A 16,380-nucleotide genomic window follows, 5' to 3' on the forward strand; every position below is an offset into this window, starting at 1 on the left:
CATTTATGATTCTTGAACTTATGTTGATAGAGTTAGAACTTGTCATTTGACTATGGTGTCGGTTGCCCTTATTAATTCGTGGGGTGCTTTTATAATTACTCTTTTGTATTATGTATCATTCTAGGATTTGAGGTTCCTTCAATAGTGGATAGAGTGGGAAGGTTGGATGACTATTTTTTTTTTGGTATCGGGACAATTATTCAATTGGTACGTCTATTTGTACACACCAAAATGGTCATTTGCACCCAGTTTCTTGTGATACCCACTTTAACTTTATTATAATTGTTTGCACACACCCAATAATTAAAATTTAACTCAAATTACTAGTTTCATCCATCTAAAGGTATTGAACGACTATACCCTTACCCTAATGATCGAGTGATGCCTCTTGGAGCCTTTAAAATTATTTCGACTTCTCTCTCGTCCTTTAGTAATCATTTCCTTGGATAATTTTTACCATCTCATCTCCAAGACTACAATGTAAGTGCATCTGTATCTTCATTCTATTTTAATCATTTTTCTTTATAGGATTTCATATTTTTCTTTGACAAGAATCTATGCTTATTATTGTGGTGTATATTCTAGAAATTTTAGTTCATTTTGCCTATTTCAACATCTTGTTTTTTGCTTCAATATGTTGTCTGGTTTAAAATAAATTCATAATTTTTTATCTGTTTGGTAGTTCAGTACCCACCTGGTTAGGTTATCCTCAGTATGTACATGCCAAATATTTTCAATTTTGTTCAATTGCTACATATAGAATATTATCTAATAGACTCGGTATGTACATATCGAGTATAGTTTATAAAATTTGCTACTGTGGTACCAAACAAAACTATTAATTTCTGAATAAATTTTTTTTTTCACATTCTAAAACTTGTTGTTCCATCTTGTAGGAAGCGTGCTAGGCCTACATACTTGTAATGTCATAGAAATCTATTATGTATCTTGGGGAATTTTGATTGATGATCAAGTTTGGGCAGTTAGAATCAAAATTTTCATAGAAAATGATTCTTGAACATTTGAGAACACCGTTAGGTTCTTATTGAAAAATTATATAAAATAAACTATAAGTTTGGGAAAATCGGAGCCCGAGACATAGATTTTTAAATAAAAAATGAAACTAATTCAAAAATGACCTTTACGTCCTTAAGTCACTATAAATACCAAACTTATTGAAAATTTATAGGTTATACATCATCTTCTCCAAAGACAAACCCTAGCCTCCCTAGAAATAGAATATTAGATTTAAGGACTGTAGAGCGAGATTCAACACTCGACGAAAGAAAAGAAAAGTTTTCTCTCGCCAAGGGCTTCACGTGGATCCAAGGAGATCATGATTCTATTTGAAAGGAAAAACGAAAATGAACAAAGAGGAATATTGGGAGGTTGATCTTAGAGCCAGTGCATCGTAGAAGACGCTAAACATTTAGGAACTCTTTTCTTCTACCCTTTAGTTGTTAAGTTTTTAATTAAAAAAAAAGTATTTTACATCCAAGAATTAGATTTGGATTTCAATCTAGAGCCACATTCATGATTAGAGGATTTCAATCCTTAATCTTGTTTTTAAATTGTAAATCTTGTATTAAAAGGTAGAAAAAAGATAGATATATTAGTTTTATGACCATGAATAATTGAGAATATTTAAAAAAAAATATTATGGACGAGTTTGGGGAGAAATTGGAGAAGAAGATGAAAAACTGTTACACTCGGTCCACCAACCAAAGCTCGGTAAACCCATCCATCTTCCCATGAAGGATTGCAGAATACACTCTTCTCAGGTTCGGTGGACTGACCTATTGCCTTAACAACTATCGGGTTTGGTTGCCCGACCCTATGCTGAAATGTCTAGTTTAGCTTATTTTTAGCACAGGTTTTTCCCACCAACATGTGCACTTTTCAACACCTTATTTTGATTAAAAATATTTAGTTATGTTTAATTTTAGTTTTTCATTTATTTTAAGTTCTTTAATGAAATTAAAAAATTACCCCCTAATGGGAATGATTTAAAAATCCAAATATTTATTTATTAAAATTTAATTTTTGATTCTAGGAACAAAATATAATTTACAACGTTTTTGTCATATTTTCAAATTTCGATATCTTTTACGTTATTTTGAATTTAAAAAAAATTGCATGATGTCAATACATTTATTTAAGGTTTTAGTTTCTAAAATCTCATTTTACATTTAGATGACTTTGAAAAATCACTTTTTCCAATACTTAACCAAAATTTTGTAGTTTTTCACAATTTTAACTATTCTTGATTTTATCGTGTTTTTCGAGTATTTTCTACTCAACAGAGACCATCATATAGGATTGGTTGATGTCTTACAATCACAAATACTTTTTAGAAAATATATACTTTGATAGATATGTATGAAGATAGACGGTTGATTGATGGATGGATAGTAGAACATATGTTCTTGACTATTTGATGGGACAGTGACTCTAGAGGTATGCAGTGGCTTAGGCCAACACTATTCCATGATAAATAGATTGATTGATGAATATCTCACACATTCCCATGATCACATAGAGATATGAAGGTTGAATTGATGGATGGACAAATGGAACTCAAGGGCTCTATCATTGCTTTGTATTTTCGATAAAAAAAAATTATATATATACTATGAAATAAAATTATTTTTATTTACTAGAAAATGACTGTAGAAAACCTAGAAAGAATAACATGTTGATATACTTCCGGAAGTAACGAATCAATCTAGGATAACAATTTATATTTTATTCTCTTGGGTAATATGAGATACCTTAGAGAATAATATAACTCGTGAGATTTGAGAATTTCTCCTCTTATTTCTTGGGGAACATTTGTGTGTAAATACGGTATTTGTATAGTGTAGAGATAGTCTAAGATTCATATGCATTGCCTCTTGATAGGCTTAGACATGGGGAGTTCGCTCCTAGGCTAGTTAGTGATCACTAAGAGTCTGTATTTGTCAAATGGTAGACATTACTGTTAGTTGAACTCAATATTGGATTCTTGGCCAATGACTATTTTAAGCTAGAAAAATAGTTCACCCAATCGTGGTATACTAGACTGACCAGAAAATCAGATAAGAACGGTAGGATTCCACACTGAAGGTTAAGTATTAAAATACCGATTTGCCATAGTCGAGGTGATTATATCAACGTGTCCCTCAACATTCTTATCCATTTCACCACCGTATAGATATTATGTATTTCTTTATTGTATGTCAATGGATGAGAACTATTCTATGAAAGTATGATGTGATTGTCGTTACTTCAAAAATTAAAATATATGTACAATTTTTCTTGACTTGTGGGCAAGTAGAAAACCCAAGAGAAATGGGGGTTGTTACCAAGCTAAGTAAAATGAAGTTAATCTAAGTTACTAATTTCAAAATCTGTTTTTGTATTTCTGTAACAAAAATACAAGGAACTATTGTTGAAAAATAAAACAATAAAGATGGAAATTAAACTAGAAAGCAAGAGAAGAAGATCATTAGTGCTTAGAGTAACCTAGAGCTAGCAATTAACACCATATTTAAGTTCTATCCTTCTTTAAACTCAACTCCAAAGGCTTGATGTGAGCTCCTTGGGTTGGAAGATATAGCATGAAGCTTGAACAACACAATAGTTAGGGATCCTTCATTAACTAATATGTGAAGCCCCTACTACCAATTATCCAGATTAAGTATATTTTATCTTAATCTTATCTAAGCATAAAACATCTAAGTTAAACATAAGAGGTGTAGGGATTCATCTAAAACTTTGATCTATTAGAGTTGGATAAAACTTTGAAGAGAACCCAGTAATCATAAAAAAACATGAAGGAATAAGAACTAAAATACAAAATTAAAAGCTTGCTTCTAGGCTTCCTCCTCTCATTAATGGAGGGAACTTAGCCTATGGTCATTGCAAAGAGACAAAAAGAAGTCATGAAACCAACACTTGTATTCATTGAGTGACCAAAGTACACTATCTTCTTCTTTGAGAATTTATAGAGAATTTGTAGAAATTTAAACTACCTAAAAATGAAAAATTACAGGAGAAAATGCCACGGGCATTAGGGGGAGAAAAGAGAATGAATAAGGACTAAAGGCTCTTTCCTAATTGGAAAAATGATTTATTTGTAGACATTAGGTGCTCTAGAAAAATTCAAAAATAGTCGTCATTAGTCTTGTGTATAAGATCACGTGAGGAACACACTCGAGAAAATTTAGGGTACTTAATTCAAGATTTACTACGTCACATAGGATATTGACTGCGCAACATTGATCTTAAGACATATGGATCTCCAATTTTGCATGGTTGCTTGATTGGTCCTCTAGATTGTACTGCATACTTGATTAATTGATTCGGTAGTCCATCTTGATTGGTCCTCTAGATTGTACTGTACACTTGATTGATTAATTTGATAGTCCATCTTGATGATTTGATATTTGACCTGTACGATGAACACACATAATCAATCTTCTAATAAATGCACTAATTTTATGCAATTAAGCATATTTAGCATGATATAACATGTAATGTGATAAATTGAGGCTTAACATAATTATTTACCTGATCTAATGGAATAAGGATAGAAATTAAGATAAATACCTAGGAAAAATATGGATAAATCATTATTTTGAGACATTGATCACACCCCCATACTTATCTTTTTCTATTCTCCTAAAAAATAGATTTGCCACTTTCGTAGGTATCTTGAATGCATTTAATGAATGTAGTAAGCCCTTAAATCGCTAGATTACCTCTTAAAAACTTTCTCGATCCGCGTGTGCGAATATGATTTTTTGATATTTGGGAGTTGCCACTTAGTTTTACGGTCTAGAAACTGAAATATGACTCAAAATAGATAAAAAAGTACTGATCTACGAAGAGAATGGGTCCGGGGATTACGTTACAAGATTGGAAGGTGTTAGGCATCAGTCCTACCCAGTGAACATCGGTCTCTACTTTTTCAAAAAAATTTACATTACAAAAATAACGACCTAAAAATCAAAACAAAAATATTACCTTTCTTACATGGGTGATTGTGATGGTTGATTCCCTCAGAAAACTAACGGAGAGCGTTCCTCATGTGAGTCTTTTTACCTTTATCTCCGTCATTAGATTCGTTTTCGATCTCCGAGATAAGGTATTCTCCTCATAGATATAAATATTTTCTAGCTTATCTATGTGTTTTGAGGATTTTTGAGTATTTTTTAGGTAAAAATATAGGGTTTGGGTGTTAGGTAAAGACTTGGAGCTTCAGATTTAGAGTTTTGAGAAGGTTTGAGAGAGTTTTTGACCTTTCTTTCCTACGATTTTTCTTGACTTGCAAATTTAGGTTGTGGAGACTCCTTTTTATAGAGTTTTTTGGGAAATTAGGGTTTGATTAGGTTTCTTTAAGATAATGCTAAGTTGTTTAATTAGAGTTTTGAATTTTACGTAGAATAAGATTTTTTTTTTAATTTTTGGAGAACCCTCTAATGGAGGGTTCTTAATTAAATTATATTTTTAATTCTTTGGGACCCTAGTGGAGGGTTTTTTTTATATTAAATATCATATGAGCTTCACTTAGATAAATGGGCCACCATTTAAAATTTGACCTATGGGCTTAATTAATTGATTTTATTTATTTAAAAATTTTAATTTAATTTATTAATATTTCACTTTACGTTAGTTAATATTTTAATTATTAATTTTCAAAATTTTATTTTTAAGGATTGAAAAATTATCATTTTGCCTTCAAAAATGACTTTTGAGTTGAGATGTTGATTTTTGATGTTTTGAAATCAATTTTTCGTAAGAATTTTAATAAAAGTATTAGTTTGTGATATTAATGAGTTTTCGACGTGAAATGATCATGGACCCTATGAGGGCGTTTTCGTAATTTTGTCAAATGTTGTGAAAATTAGTGAAATGATTTATTTTATTTTAATTTATTGTTTTATGTGTTCGAAAGAGTTTTCCTAAGCGTAATGTAGGCTTTAGGGATGTTTTGATGTTAGGGGTATTTTGATAATTTGATCATTTTTTAGTGATTTTTCTCATAAAACTATTTTTTATCTAAAAATGATGATTTCTATGTTTTGGATCATATTTTCTTAGCATAACGTGATTTCTAAAGTTTACTTGTTTGAAATATCTCATCCAGATTTTTGAAACATATCTAGTAACCATAAAAAACATTAGAATATTCATCCATCATTGGGAACCATTGCAATCGAGTTGATGAGTTGATTAATCAGGCAAGTGCGAAAATGGGGTGCCTATACTCCTATTGGACGAGTTTGACTTATAAGGGTTTGTAAAAAATACACCCACAAAATTCGAAACATCTTTTGAAGTAACAATGGTCAAAATCAAATATTATATTTAAAAGTACATGTTCTTTCAAGAGTTGTCAGTTATTTGGAAGTACTACTTGACATAGATTCCCAACTCTTATTTTTCTATGACAAAACTTAGACTTAAATTGACCTTTAAGATATAGTGATTCTAACTTAAAAACTTTAGAGATTTGATTTCCTACAGTGAGTTTCAACATTCTAACTAATCCGAGATAATTTGATCAAGTTAAGATTTAATTTTAAATTTACCATCTTGTATGGGGTAATGAGAAGTGTGGATGTTCTCTTTAATACCTCTAAGGGGTATTTATAATATTTCAACGTATTCATATTTTTATACTTGAGGGCTTTCACCCTATTGAAACTCTAAACTTTCTTGCTTTGATTCTTTTAAATCTTTTTTTCTTTTTTGCTTCGAAAGATCTTTTTTTTTGCTCTTTTACTTTTTTTTTCTTTTCTACTAATTTTTTATTTTTTTCTAAGAAAAACAAGTAGCTTGTTCACGATATATTCAACCAATTTTGTTTTCCTTTTAATCAACCAACCAAATGAATAGGGAAGTAAAAGTTTATAAAATCAAAATTTTTTTTATACTATAAGTAGAAAGATGGTCAAAAACTCACTTAATTCAATCTAGACTCTTCGTAACCTTATTAGAAGTAAGTATAAACAAAAGGTAACTTTGTTCTAATTTTTGCCTAAGAGGAATACGAATGTCAACTCTAGATCAAAGCTTCCAACCAAAGATTGATTTAGTATTTTTAACTAAGTGTTTAAAGATACAAACTAAGATTTTTAACAAAATATAACAAAGTTTCCATCAAAATATTTTTAAATATTTTTCACATTTTTATGATTTTTTAAATAAAAAATAAAAGAAAAAGGTGGAAATCCGACTCTCCACCCCCAAACTTAAACATAATATTGTCATCAATATTTTAGTATGCACATGCTAACTGAAATTAACAAAAGGAAATGAAATGGGTTGGATAGCATCTGAAAATTATCCTACAGTCTTGTAATACCAACACAATGTCCTCTGAAATGAGATATCACACCACTCACCACTATCATAGCGTCGGTTGTATCTGTCGTATTAATCGTGATCATGTTGTATTATGCCAGGAGCACCACAAAAGATAATGTACTTATAACCTAGGTAAATGGTTCTTAAGCTATGTTGAATAAACACATATCAATATTTTTAACCTACATTGTGTAAATTAGCACACGATGAAATAACTACAAACAAGAAAATGATTTATGAAAATAATGTCAAAATAAACTATTTTTGAAACAAAACATGGGTAGTACAACATTCAGATAAACAAAAACAGCTACTAACAAAACAAATCCTAATAGTAATCCTAATACTTAATAAAACGCTTAATGAAACACCTAATCCCTATGAGCTCTGTCTCTAGTAGTGGTTGTCTTAAACTTTCTCACCCTCTCGCTTTGTTCAGCCGGATCTAGCCATCGTTCTAGGACTTTCTGCCTTTTATAAAACATATCCATCCCCTTGAAATTTTTTGTAAATGCCTTCTAGAAGGGACAGGATTTGACATCATCCAAAAAGGATGTGTCCTCAAAATCTGGGCTAGAAGACCTAGCCTCACTTGCTCTGACTTCATCAAATTCTTATCTTGATCATGCATAGCCATTAAGGCTCTTGTGCTCCTCAAAGTGCTCAGGTATCGACCATCACAAATCCAGGACACTCTGCGAAAGACAACTCACCCTTGAATTCTAAAAGCATCGTCTCAACCTGAAATGCTAGAACTGCCATCAACATTTTCATGATGACTACCGTTAATAAAGTAAAGGATGAACTACTAAAGGTAAAAGCAATTCAGATGGTGTGTGAGTTCTTGGATGTGTTTCCTGAAGAATTACCCAGATTACCCCCAATTAGTGAGTACAAGTTCTCAATTGAATTGATTTCAAGAACCCGACTTATATTGATTCCACCCTATCAGATGGCTCCAGCCGAAATAAAAGAGTTGAAGAGTTAATTAGAAGAATTGACGGGATTGGATTTTATTTTTTCGAGTAGTTCGTCTTGAGGTGTTCCAATCTTATTCATGAAGAAAAAAGATGGGTAATGAGGTTATGCATTGACTATCAAAAATTGAAATAAGAGGCTATCAAGAATAAATGTCTATTTTTCAGGATCGATGATTTGTTTTACCAATTGAGAGGTGTTAAATACTTCTCAAAAAATTGATATAAAATTAGGATACCATCAGTTGAGGATCAAGGAGGAGAATATTTCTAAGACAATATTCAAAACACGGCTAGGGCATTTTGAGTACCAAGTAATGTCGTTTGGTCTGACTAATGCGCCGGTAACATTTATGGATCTTATGCAGTAGATATTTTGGGTTCACCTGAATTAATTCGTCATTGCTTTCATTGATGACATTCTGATCTATTCAAGAACAGAAGAAGAACATGAGGACCACTTAAATATCATACTTTACATATTGCACAAAGAGAAGTTTTATGCAAAATTATTTAAGTGTGAATTTTGGTTGGATGGGGTGAAATTCTTGGGACATGTGATTTCCAAGAATGAGATATTTGTGGACCCATCAATGATTGAAGTGATTGTGAACGGGCAAAGCCCAACTACAGTTAATGAGAATATGAGATTTCTTGTACTTGTGGGATACTATTGAAGATTTGTAGAAGGGTTCTCCAAAATAGCTTCGTCGTTAACTAAGTTAATTCATAAAGGGGTCAAGTTTGAATGGACAAATAGTTGTGAAGTAGCATTCCAGGAGTTGAAGACTTGACTGACCACAACACCAATTTTGATAGTGCCTATTCTAGGATAGAAGTACATCATCTATACAAATGCCTCTCACATGGGATTTGGTTGCGTATTAATGTAGGATGATTAGGTGATTGCTTATACATCAAGACAGTTGAAGATCCATGAGAAGAATTATCTGACTCATGATTTATAGTTCGCAGCTATAGTTCATGAACTCAAGGGTTCGAGATATTATTTGTATGAGGAGACATTTAAAGTGTATTCAGAGCATAAAAAGATTTGAATATAAGACAAAGGTAACGGATGGAGTACTTGAAGGACTATGATTTCACATTACATTACTATCCCCGATGAGGCTAATATGGTGGTGGATGCGTTAAGTCATAAGAGAGATGAGGTGTTTGCTTACATAAGAATAGAAGAGTGGAGAATGATAGAAATGACGACTGATTTTGCATTCGGCCTTCCCTCAAAAGTAGATGAACAAAAGACTTATGTAGCTTAGATGAGGGTACAACCCCAAATCATTGCAAGATTTATTTAAGTACAAAAGGCGGATAAAGAATGAAAAATATATCAGGAGAAAGTTGAGGATATTGATGATCATGATTGGACAGTTGATGATGATGGTAGCATAAGGCTCAAGAATAGACTTTGGGTTCTTCACAACAATTCGATGAAGACAAATATCATGAATGAAGCTCATAAGTCACACTTTTTCATTTATCCACGTAGTACTAAGATGTACCAAATATTAAAAAAAAAATTGGTAGTCAGGAATAAAGAAATAATCTGCTTAGTATGTGAGTTGATGTATGATCTATCAATAGGTAAAAGGCCAAGCATAGGAGATCAGCAGGATTGTTGCTGCTACTTCCTATTCTAGAGTAAAAATGAAAACACGTGACAATGAATTTTGTTTGTAGGTTATCGAAGGGCAGTGATGGGATCGATGCGGTATGGGTGATTGTGGATAGACTTACTAAATCTACCCACTTTCTACCTATTAAGATGACTTACACCATAAATAGATTGAGTGTAATTTATATTTCAGAGATAGTAAAGTTACATACATGGAGTTCTAGTTTCGACTATATTAAATAGGAATCCATATTTTACATCTTAATTTTGGCGAAGTTTTCAAGTTGCCTTTAGTACGAAGTTGAATATGAGTACAACATTCCAACCATAAATGGATGGGCAGTCAGAATGGGTTATCTAGATATTGGAGGATACTTTAAGGGTTTGTGTACTAGATTTTAGAGGTAATTAAAATGTCATTTAGCATTAGCTGAATTTGCCTATAATAATAGTTATTAATCTAGCATATGAATGGCACCGTTTGCAGCATTGTATGGTAGACCATGAAAATCACCAAATTGTTAGGCAGAAGTTTGTGAAAATATTATTTTGGGACCTGACATAGTCTTAGAAACCACCGAGAATTTTAAAAACATCCAAGAGAGATTGCGTGTTGCACTGAGTAGACAGAAAAGTTATGTAGAATATCGCATGCAACCGTTGAAGTTTGTAGTGGGTGATTTTATGTTTTTGAGGGTATCTCCTAAAAAAAGAATCAGTAGATTCGGCATAAAGGGTAAATTGAAGGCAAGATATGTGGGACCATTTGGGATCACAGAAAGGATTGGCATAGTTGCATACAAGTTAGCTTTACCTGATTAATTGGAGTGGGTTCATAATGTCTTTCATGTATCAATGTTGAGGAAATATGAACCAGACGTATCCCATGTAATAAACTTACAGTCTCTAAATTTAGAGGAAGACATATCATATGAACAAGGACAGTACATATTCTTGATCATAAAGAGAAGATGTTGAGATTTCAAGTTATTCCATTAGTAAAAGTGCTTTGGAGGCATCACAATGTTAAATAAACAACTTGAGAAAAGGAGACGGATATGCGAGCGCAATTTTCAGAATTATTTTTAAATTGAGGTATGTTTTAATATCGAGGAAGAAATTTCTTTTAAGTGGGGGAGGTTGTAATGTCGTAGAAATTTATTATGTATCTCAAGAAATTTTGAGTGATGGTTAAGTTTGGACACTTAGAATAATTTTTTTTTATAGAAAATGATTCTTAAAAATTCGAGAACACTATTAAGTTCATATTGAAAAATTATCCAAAATAGACTATAAGTTTACAAAAATCGAAGTCTAGGACATAGATTTTTAAATAAAAAATGAACTGAATTTAAAAATAACATTTACGTCCTTAAGTCACTATAAATGCCAGACTTATTGGAAATTTATAGGTTATACATTCTCTTCTCTAAAGACAAACCTTAACATCCCTAGAGATAGAAGAATCGATTCGAGGACTATAGAGCGAGATTCAGTTCTCAACGAAAGAGAAGAAAAGTTTCTTCTCATCAAGGACTTCGCGTAGATCTAATGAGATTATGATTCTATCAAAGAGGAAAAATGAAAATGAACAAAAATGGATATTGGGAGTTAATCTCGAAGTCATTGCATCGTAAAAGACGCTAAACATGTATGAAATCTTCCCTTCTACTCTTTGTTTGCTAAGTTTTTAGTAGAAAATTATTTTACATCCAAAAATTATATTTGGATTTCAATTTAGGGGCACATTCTTTAAAAAACCATGCATGATTAGATGATTTCAATCATTAATTTTATTTTTAAATTGTAAATTTTGTGTTAAAAGTTAGAAAAAAGAATAGATCTATTAGTTTTATAATAATGAACAATTGAAAATTTTTTAAAAAAAATTGTGGGTAAGTTTGGGGAGAAACTGGAGAAGAAGATGAAAAAATATTACTCTCGGTCGGCCCACTTATCTCTGGTTGGGTTGTGTAGACACCCCATTTTTGTACTCGCCTGATTAATCAACTCGTCAATCCGATTGCAATGATTCCCAATGATGGATGTGTATTCCATTACTTTATTTTGTTACCAAATGTGTTTCAGAAATCTGGATGAGGTATCTCGAATTGACAAAACCTTAGAAACCACGCTACACTAGAAAAATACGACCCCAGAAACATAGAAATCATCATCTTGCAGACCAAAAAGAAACTTCACGATAAAAATCACTAAAATTACTAAATTACCAAAATACCCCTAACCTCAAAACAACCCTAGAGCCTACGTTACGCTTAGGAAAACTCTCTCGAACACATAAAATAACAAATAGGAACCAAATAAATCATTTCACCAATTTTAACAGAATTTGACAAAATTACGAAAATGCCCCTCATAAAGTTCACAATAATTTCACATAAAAATTTTCATAAATGACACAAACCAACATTCTCATTGAATTCCTTATGAAAAACCGATTCTAAAACATCATAGAACATTAAAAACCGACTTGAAATGTGAAAAGTCCTCTCCGGGGGTAAAATGGTAATTTCACAATTTTCATAATTAAAAAATTCGAAATTAATAAATAAAATATTAAATAATTAAAGTGAAACATTGATGAAATTAATTTAAAATTTTGAACCTAAAAAATCGATCAATCGGACTTTCGGGTAAAATTGTTGAGGGTTCGTGGGATATTTCTTTAAGGACCCCTCCATTTGGGGGTCCAAAGAATTAAAGAAATAATGGAAGGGGGTTCTCCAAAATTTAAAGTCAATCAAGCAAGACTGTAGTCAAAGTATTAAAATCAATCAAGTGAGACTAAAGTCAAAATTAAAGTCAATTAAGCAAGACTGAAGTCAAAATATTAAAAGTCAATCAATTAAGACTAAAGTCAAAACATTAAAAGTCAATCAAATAAGACCAAAAGTCATAATAGAATTCTAATTAAATAATAACTCTATCTAATAGAGTTCTAACTTAAAATTAATTCTACCTAAAACAATTATAATTAAAACACAATTCTACCTAAAATAATTTTAATTAAAACACAACTCTAATTAAAAGATCTCTAATTAAACACTAACTCTATCCAAATCAACCTTAAAAAAATTTTATAAATAGAGGTGCTCACACCCTATTTTCGTATCAAATCATAAACCCTAAGAGAAGTAGGTCTAGAAGCTCCCCTAGCCCCCCATAAACCCTAGTTTTGGAGCCCCAACTCCTTACCTAACATCCCTTCTTCAATTTTAGTCTAGAAAATACCTAAAATCCCTCCAAAAACACCCCCAAATCCGCAACAAACTTGAAGAGTTCAGATCCAAAAATAAGGAGATACCTTGATCTAGGAGATCCGAAGTCAAATCCGGAGACAGAACGAAGCAATGGAGTACAGTACAAGGAGCTCTTTTTGTCAGATCTGAGGGAACAAAATCCTTGCTATCGGAAAGGTATGTAATTTTTTTATTTTTATCTAGGTTTTTAGCAATGTGATATATTTGGAAAGTTAGTAGAGATCGACTTTGGCCGGGCGGGGTTGGTGCCTAACACCTTCCAACCCCGTAACATGATCCCCGAATTCAGATTTTTTGTGGTAGATTAGTTCTTTTTATCCATGTTAGAGTCAGTTTGGTTCCTAGACCACAATAACTAGGTGGCGACTCCCAAACCTCAAGGGTCAAAAGAGGATCCGCGCACCCCGCGGATCGAGGGTGCTTTCAGTGGCGACTCCACTGGGGAATATTGAGGATCAAACTTGAAAAATCGCAAGTATGGGAGCATTGCCAAGATGACCTAGATTTTTTTATTATTTAGTTGGATTTATTTTATTTATTTTTTCTGTTTATTTATTTTTTATCTTGATTGTAGATGATTTTGGGTATTGTATTTTTTTTTCCAATTAAGGATCACTTTTTGATGACCCCTAAATAATGAAAGATTCAAATTGACCTATGAAAATGATGGAATGATGAAGGTTGGATAGAAATATTAAAACGTTTTTAAAGAATATTCTGGTGAGAATTAAGTCTGAGAACTTTTTAATAAAATATAGATCTCGTCGAGTAGATTAATTTAGAATCTGAGTTCACTCAATTTCGTTATCGGAAGCCTTAGATATCATCGATGCAAGTTCAATCTGTAAATCTGGAATTATTTCTGAATGAAAGTTGGGACAGCAACGTTAAAACATTTTTACAGAATATTCTAGTGAGAATTAAGTCTGAGAGCTTTTAATAAAACGTAGATCTCATCGAGTAGATTAATTTAGAACTTGAGTTCACTCAATTTCATTATCGGAAGCCTTAGATATCATCGATGCAAGTTCAATCTGTAAATCTGGAATTATTTCTGAATGAAAGTTGGGACAGCAACGTTAAAACGTTTTTATAGAACATTCTGGTGAGAACTAAGTCTGGACACCTATTAATAAAATGTAGATCTCATCGAGTAGATTAATTTAGAACTTGAGTTCACTCGATTTCGTTATCGGGAGCCTTAGATATCATCGATGCAAGTTCAGATTGTATTTTCCTAATTCACAGAAAATCTGAATTTATCTAATGTTGGCACAATTAATGTTCTTGAGAGTGAGCTCATCTCAACCATTGTCATTCTATCATCAATGTAACACCTATTGGAATCTCGATTTATTTTGGATCACCCAAAAGTGATCATTGATTGGACCTTAAAAATTATAAAAATTATGCCTATTGCAATGTTTGTTTAATCATTATCATATGCCATATTTATTGATTAATTTACCATGATCTTGTTTGAAATACATGATTGATGTTGACCGTAATGTTAATGTGCTTATGTGATGGGAATAATGTGATCTTAATTGAATATTCATATGATTTGAATGATTTTGGTTTTGATTAAATGTATGATTGGTTTGATTGGATCCATGGGCCCATTTGTTTGAAAAAGGTCCCGGGCACACCCCACCCTGTTTTGCACACACCACATGCACGTTTACTGTTTTACTCACTTATATGTCCCATTTAGCCAACGTGGCACTAGTGCGTGGCCCGGTCTCTTCGGAGATGCGACGTCATTCATGAAACCCACAACTCCAGTCACGTACCTTAGGGTATATCAAACTGGGGGCATCAATACCATCTGATCAGGTGATTCTGAGAAGTATGTTGATGCACCCAGGCTGGAGCGACCTGAGCCTTTGACCTATTGTAAGCCACACAATCACATGTCCCGATTGCCAACGTAGTACTAGTACGTGGTCGGTCCCCTCGTGGGATGCCAAACCATTTATGAAAGCTACAACTCTTGACTCGTACCCGTAGGTATAAAAGATAATCTAAGTATATCAATTGCACTTCTTGGTCAAAATCGGTGCCTAAGCAAGATTTTGCCCCGCTGTACCCTACTGTACGAGGGGGATAGACTACGTCTATTCTAGACGAGTGGTATTTAAGTGGGCCCTTGCTCAGCATTGTGCGCCACCTCTCAACTGGAGATCAAACTGGCTGTTTTTGACTTCAGAGAAGTGAATTAAGGTTTTAGATTATCACCTATACAGTATATCAAACCAAGTCACCACGTATCGAAAGGTATATAGGTGTGCTTGGGCAAGGGTGGCCAGATAAAAATGCATTGCACGTAGTAAGCTTAGAGTCTAGAAACCTTCCCAGTAGGTCACGACTCGAAATTATCGTGGGTGTTCCCGGGTTGTTCATTGAATGAATGCATGTGATTGATGAATGTATGTGAGTAATGTGAATGATGAGATCAAGAATGTATGGTTGTCCTCAAGGATAAAAAATTTTCTTTTTGAAAATTAAAATGGGTGCACCGACCCAATAAAGAATCCATTTTTTACAATAATTTATAATGACCCAGTCCATCTCGATCCAATAATCATGATGGGTCGGGCCATTTAGATCAAAATGGAAATCAAATTCTTTTCTAAATTCGGGTTTCAACCCATTTTTAAAGAAGAGAAATGGTTTACAAAAGGAAAGTATTTTCTAGAAGAAATGTTCTCTAAAAAATATATATATATTTTCCAGAAAAAGTGTTTTCCATAAGAACAAGATTTAAAAAAAAAATGTTTTCTAGAAGAAAAGAGAATGAAGGAAAAATTATTTACAAATGATATATTCAATAAAATCTCAGGATTCTTAAAAATGTTATCAAGGGGTTAATACTGAAATTGACTAAATCTACCTTTGATGGGGTCATATAGGATTATCATTACGCCCAAACTCAAGCGTCCACCTCCTAGTTGGAGTCGTAAGTCCAGTCGGTTAGAAAGAACCACAGTACCAAGTCAACAAGCAGAGATGGCTTCAGAATCTGAGTTCACAGAGATCCGTAAGATCTTGACAGCCTTTGCCAATGATATCAGCAATATAAAAGGCAAAGTGGAAATGTTTGAACAGACATCGGAATCAACGGGAATTCCCC

The sequence above is a fragment of the Akebia trifoliata genome, chromosome 5 (assembly GCF_017979445.1).
Source record: "Akebia trifoliata isolate Shusen 1 chromosome 5, ASM1797944v1, whole genome shotgun sequence".
NCBI classification, from domain to species: Eukaryota; Viridiplantae; Streptophyta; class Magnoliopsida; order Ranunculales; family Lardizabalaceae; genus Akebia; species Akebia trifoliata.